The sequence below is a fragment of the Rhagoletis pomonella genome, unplaced genomic scaffold (assembly GCF_013731165.1).
Source record: "Rhagoletis pomonella isolate Grant_MI unplaced genomic scaffold, Rhpom_1.0 Rhpom_scaffold_00001, whole genome shotgun sequence".
Classification (NCBI taxonomy): domain Eukaryota; kingdom Metazoa; phylum Arthropoda; class Insecta; order Diptera; family Tephritidae; genus Rhagoletis; species Rhagoletis pomonella.
This window is the reverse complement of record NW_023458555.1, coordinates 110937715-110943728: the sequence shown is the minus strand read 5'-3', so window position 1 is coordinate 110943728 and position 6014 is coordinate 110937715. Positions and strand designations below refer to the sequence as shown.

The 6014-nt window shown below is 39.3% G+C and overlaps 1 protein-coding gene and 1 long non-coding RNA gene across 2 annotated transcripts in view; one reads left to right on the top strand and one right to left on the bottom strand.

Moving 5' to 3' along the window:
• Positions 1–6014, bottom strand: part of LOC118735217 (epidermal growth factor receptor kinase substrate 8-like) — a 62799-nt gene that overhangs the window by 44770 nt on the left and 12015 nt on the right. The gene's annotated exons all lie outside the window — the stretch shown is intronic.
• On the top strand, positions 4394–5127 carry LOC118749731. The gene is made up of 3 exons (XR_004994279.1): positions 4394–4452; positions 4621–4748; positions 4809–5127. It is a non-coding gene; the product is annotated as an uncharacterized LOC118749731 (long non-coding RNA).

Genomic DNA, 6014 nt, shown 5'->3' with positions numbered 1-6014 from the left:
TTTTTGGCGCTGTAACCGCCTAAGCGATTTTGGCCGAGTTCAACAAAACACGCCAGTCGTTTCTCCTCTGTGCCAACTGACGCCAATTGGAAACGCCAAGTGAAGCCAAGTCCTTCTCCCACTGATCTTTCCATCGCAGTGGGGGCGTCCCTCTTCCTCTGCTACCACCAGCGGGTTCCGAGTTGAATACTTTCAGAGCTGGAGCGTCGGTGTCCATTCGAACGACATGACCAAGCCAGCGGAGCCGCTGTGTTTTAATTCGCTGCACTATGTCCATATCGTTGTAAAGCTCATACAGCTCATCGTTCCATCGTCTGCGGTACTCGCCGTCGCCAACGCGTAAAGGCCCGTAAATCTTCCGCAAAATCTTTCTCTCAAACACTCCAAGAGCCGCCTCATCGGATGTTGTCATTGTCCATGCTTCTGCGCCATATACCAGCACAGGCATGATGAGTGACTTATAGAGCGCGGTTTTCGTACGTCGAGAGAGGACTTTACTCCTGAATTGCCTACTCAGTCCAAAGTAGCACTTGTTGGCAAGAGTGATTCTACGTTGGATTTCAATGCTGACATTATTATCGGTGTTAATGCTGGTTCCCAAGTAAACGAAATTCTCTACTTTCTCGAAATTGTAACTGTCAACAGTGACGTGGGTGCCAAGGCGCGAATGTGCTGACTGTTTGTTTGATGACAGGAGATACTTCGTCTTGTCCTCGTTTACCACCAGACCCATGCGCTTTGCTTCCCTATCCAACTTGGAAAAGGCAGAACAGTCTTCGCGGTTTTTGTTACTGATAATGTCGATGTCATCGGCATAAGCCAGAAATTGCACGCTCTTGTAGTAAATTGTTCCTCAGCGGTTCAGTTCTGCAGCTCCTATTATCTTCTCCAACATCAGATTAAAGAAGTCACATGACAGGGAGTCGCCCTGTCTGAAACCCCGTTTTGTGGCGAACGGCTCGGAGAGGTCTTTTCCGATTTTGACGGAGCTGGTGGTATTGCTCATCGTCATTTTACACAGCCGTATGAGTTTTGAGGGGATGCAAAATTCAGACAAAGCGGCGTATAGGAAACTCCTTTTAGTGCTGTCAAAAGCGGCTTTAAAGTCGACAAATATGTGGTGAGTGTCGATCCTTTTCTCGCGGGTCTTTTCCAAGATTTGGCGTATTGTGAATACCTGGTCTATGGTGGATTTGCCAGGTCTAAAGCCACACTGATAAGGCCCAATCAGTTCATTGACGGTGGGCTTCAGTCTTTCACACAATACGCTCGATAAGACCTTGTAACCTATGCTTAGAAGGCTGATCCCGCGGTAGTTGGCGCGAATGGCGGGGTCACCTTTCTTGTGGATTGGGCAGAGCATACTTAAATTCCAGTCGTCGGGCATGTTTGTAGGTGCTTATAAAAGGGTATATATAAATGAGTTTGAAAAAGTGAGCGTGGCACATCCAGTACATAACAGTAGGCTATATATATATAAGTTTGCAAAAATGGGCGTGGCATATCCCATAGGCTTGGACCATTTTATCAACTATAACTTGGGAACCATAAGTCACATGAACTTGAAATTTGGTATGCAGGCATATCTACGGTAGGCGCTTTAAGTAAGGCATATATACATAACTGAGTTTGCAAAAGGAGGCGTGGCACATCCCATAGACGTGGGAAATTCGGAATAGTATGTCACGTAAAATTGAAATTTGGTACGCAGACGTATTTGTGGCAGGTGCTTATAATAGGCTATATATAAGTGAGTTTGTAAAAGGGGGAGCGGCGCGTCCCATTGACCTGGAATATTTTATCAGCTATAACTCCGGAACTATAAGTCGCTCGAACTTGAAATTTCGTACGCAGCCATTTTAATGGTAGGTTCTTACATTAGGGTATATATAAATGAGTTTGGAAAAGAAGGCGTAACACATCCAATAGGCATGGAATTTGTTATCAGCTATAAGTCCCACGAACTTGAAATTTGGTATGCAGATATATCAATGGTAGGTGCTTATATATAAATGGGTGTTAAAAGGGGGCGTGACACATCCTATAGGCGTGGAAAATTTTATCAGCTCCAATTTCCAAACCATAAGTCAAATGAAATTGAAATTTGGTACGCAAACGCATCTATGGTAGGTGCTTATATATAATATATAAATATCCCGTATCTTAATATATAAATATCCCGTGTCACTGTGTTCGTTTGCGCTAATCTGCGAAACCGCTTAACCGATTTCAATGAAATTTTGTGGGTTTGTATTGTTGGTTCGAACTTAAAAGATAGGATAGTTGTGAACCCGAGAAAAAATATTTTTTTTCATCGAAATTTTTTCTATGTTCTCGCATCGTGCTTATCTAATATATAAAAATCGAACTCTTCCTACACGAGTCGACCCATCTTTATGAAATTTTTGTGTTATATACGGTAGGTATGAGAATCAGATGTAAAGTATATTTCATACCGCTAGGTGCAGGGGGCTTGGCACCTCCCACACAAACCGAATTTTTCATACTACATATCCCGGAAAATGTTCTGGATGTGTTCATGGAAGAGTACTGGAACTTGGTATGTGCAAGATATATAAAACGCGACTGGTCATGAAACGCGACTGGAAAAGTTGGGGCTATTGGAAAAAGGGACGTGGCACCTCCCATGGCAGATTACTCGAAAATGGTATAGAGATATATGAAATCCATCCCATGCTCTTAGAGAAAATTAGGGCTATTTGAAAAGGCGACGTGGCGCCTTTCAAACGCACTGAAACTATTACGTATCTTTGTATGCATGTACAGTTTTGCTAAGTTATTTAAGACGGTAAATATGCCTTCTGATAATCACCAAACCGTAATATTAGAAGAAAATGCGTCACTAAAAATCATGAACGTGAACTCTTGGTGAAAATGTTGGACCAAAATGTTTCAATACAAAAAATTTATTTTGGGCGGGACGAAGTTCACCGGGTCTGCTAGTAAAATATATAAATTTTAGTTGAAACATTTTAGCCGTTTTTTTTTGCCAATTTAGCCGGACGGCCCAAAAAGTTCTGGTAACACTGTATACAATCCGAACGTCAACAGAAAGAGTAGAAGAGCAACAAATTCGTGAACCAACTAACAAGATCACCCAGCACGGCAACCGTGTATTTGTAATTTAATTTGAAAAAAAAAATAGTTGATGACTTTACTTTTTAATCTGTAGCCCGTTTCTGTAACTTTTCTCTACCGATTATTTCTCTACTGGAAGAGAAAATACGTCACTCTCACCTACTAATTAGCAGCAGTGTTGCCGCGCATAATTTTTAGCTGTAGCCAAATACCTTTAAAAAAAGGGCTAAAAAAGAGCTAAAAAAAGTCGTTGTGGCTAAAAATGGTAGCTAAAATTTTTTACTTACATATACATATATAAGCATACACGTAAACATTTTCAATAAGTAATGGTATATAAAAACAATGTACTCTGGAAAAAAAAATAATATTTTATCCAACCAACGCCCTTTTTGTATAAAAGGGGAAATATACGACACCAGCTTTCTGGTTCCATCAAGTGATTGTACCATCAGGCTCGAAGAATATTACTTACCAGCATGCTGGTAAAATATTTATTTCTTTAAAAATGAGGTCGAGGAAAGATCGAAATGATTAGAGCCGAAATTTCATAATTTTCCTAGCATTTTGTTAAGCATTGTTTTTTTTTTGTAATTCACAACTGCAATATCGTGAACGTAATCTTCCACAAACACGGCTTTGACTCACATAGTGCAAGAAATTTCCGCCAAATACTTTTTACTTAGAAAATTGAGCTAATTTCACCACTCACGACACCAGTGTGCTGGTACAATCACACCACAAGGGCCGTGAACTTATCTATTTTAAACTATAGTTAAATCGTTAACAGATAAGTTAACAGCCCCAACACTTTTATGGATAAAACCGTTAGGAGCATACAATACATATATATATATATATATATATATATATATCAGTCTTTCTTAGTTTAAAAATTCATCTCTTACATAAATGCAAAAAAAAAAATAAAAAATTAAGCATATACAAATTTTTCATGCCAAGTATGAATAAATTCTAAAAAGGGCTAAAAAAGGGCTAGGGGCAATTTTAAATTTATGTGGCCAAAAAAAGTATGTGGTAGCTAAATTTAGCCACCAAAGGGCTAAAACGGCAACACTGATTAGCAGTAGAGAACAGGGCGGCGAATTCATATCTCAATTCGCCTTGGTAGAGAATTGTTACAGAAACGAGCTACTGTTCTTTCATTCACACACAGGCTTCATTCCGTTTCATTCGCATGGCGGCGAAAAAAATGACGTCACTGCAAAAAAATAACTTTTTCTCGCATGCCATCCTGGGTGATCTTTATTCGTTCGTTCATGCAACAAATTTTATTTAGTTGCATGCAAACATTAGACAAAGCAGGTTGATGTCGCATTGTTGTTGAAAAAAGTAGGTAGACTGAGTAAATTATGTAAAGTACGTGAATTATTTAATTTTTTTAATACCAGACTAGTCCTCAATTGGGAATTGTTTTGTTATTTATCTTTTGGTTTAATCGATATTTTGAATTGTTCTTAAATGTCAAGTTTTACTTAATTTTAAGATACAATTTTTTAGGAGAGAAATTTCAATTTGTTGGCGTTAGCGAAGAAGAAGTTATCAAAGCTATGTTGGGCATTAAGTCGAATGCTGTGGGTGATGATGGAATTTCACTTAAATTTGTCAAACTTGTGCTGCCGTATATTGTAGGTATGATTACTCATATAGTAAACCACTGCTTTACAACTTCGTATTTTCCCTCTTAGTGGAAGAAGGCTGCCAGTTGCCAAAAAGAACACGGTTATGGATCCCAGCGATTATAGGCCGATAAGTATACTACCAGCGTTTTCAAAAGTATGTGAGTCCTTGATGGTAGCACAAATATCGTCATACATACATAAAAATAAATTATCTCCGCTACAATCCGGCTTCAGATCTGCAATCACGGTGCAGCGAACAAAGGTGGCGCCGTCAGTGGTACCGCTACTTTGGTTTTGCCGATTTTGACAGTTGTGGTAACTTATAAATAAACCTTTGTTTACAAATCAGCGAAAGAGAAATTTGAATTATAAGTGAAAAATCAGTTTAAATTGTGTTAATTTGCAATTTGTGAGTGATTTTTGAGTTGAAGACTGCGTAAAAACTAATACAATGAAGTGGTGTGTGTTAAATTGCGAAAGCCGTCAAGATGCAAGAAGCGTAGACGCAAGTGTAGCGCTGGGACGAATCGCTGCATCTTGTGTACATAGGGCACCGCAAAGCCTTGTCCGAAATGTTTCTCTATTATTATATTAACAGCATTTTCTCACAATGATTTTGTTACTGCTCCACGCAGCCTCCATTAGCAAGTTAACTAATCAATCCCGCAGCCTTAATTGCAAAGCAGTGGAGTACACTAAAACGTTTGCTGAAGCAGCCTCAATTGCAAAGCAATGGAGTGCACTAAAATGCTCACTCTTCTCTAATAGGTTAGGTGAAAAATGCAATATTTTCGCATTAAGCTAAATTAAAACACGTTTTTCGCTGTAAAGGGAACTGCTTTGGCAATTTCAACTCGTTCTTCTTTTCGCTCTATTCTTTGTTTACTTGTGGTACACAAATGTCAACGCCCAGGACGGCGCAATCATGTGTTCTATCATTCTGGCCTAAGCATATATGCTCCACAGCCATGATGAAAATACTTGACGAAATAAGAATCCATTTTGATAACAATGACCTGACTCTCCTATGCCTATTAGATTTTAAGGCATTTTATATGGTCAATCATGACGTCCTTTGCAAGAAACTTCGTAATTTTTTTGGCTTCTCAGATGAATCCATAAAACTTGTGACAAGCTACCTCGAAGGAAGGTTATGAAAAGTGGTGGTGAAGAATGCCTGCTCTTGCTTTAAAGCAGTCTCAGCGGGTGCCCACAGGGCTCTGTATTAGGACCTCTTTTGCTCAGTCTATGCATCAATGATGTGTTCTCTGA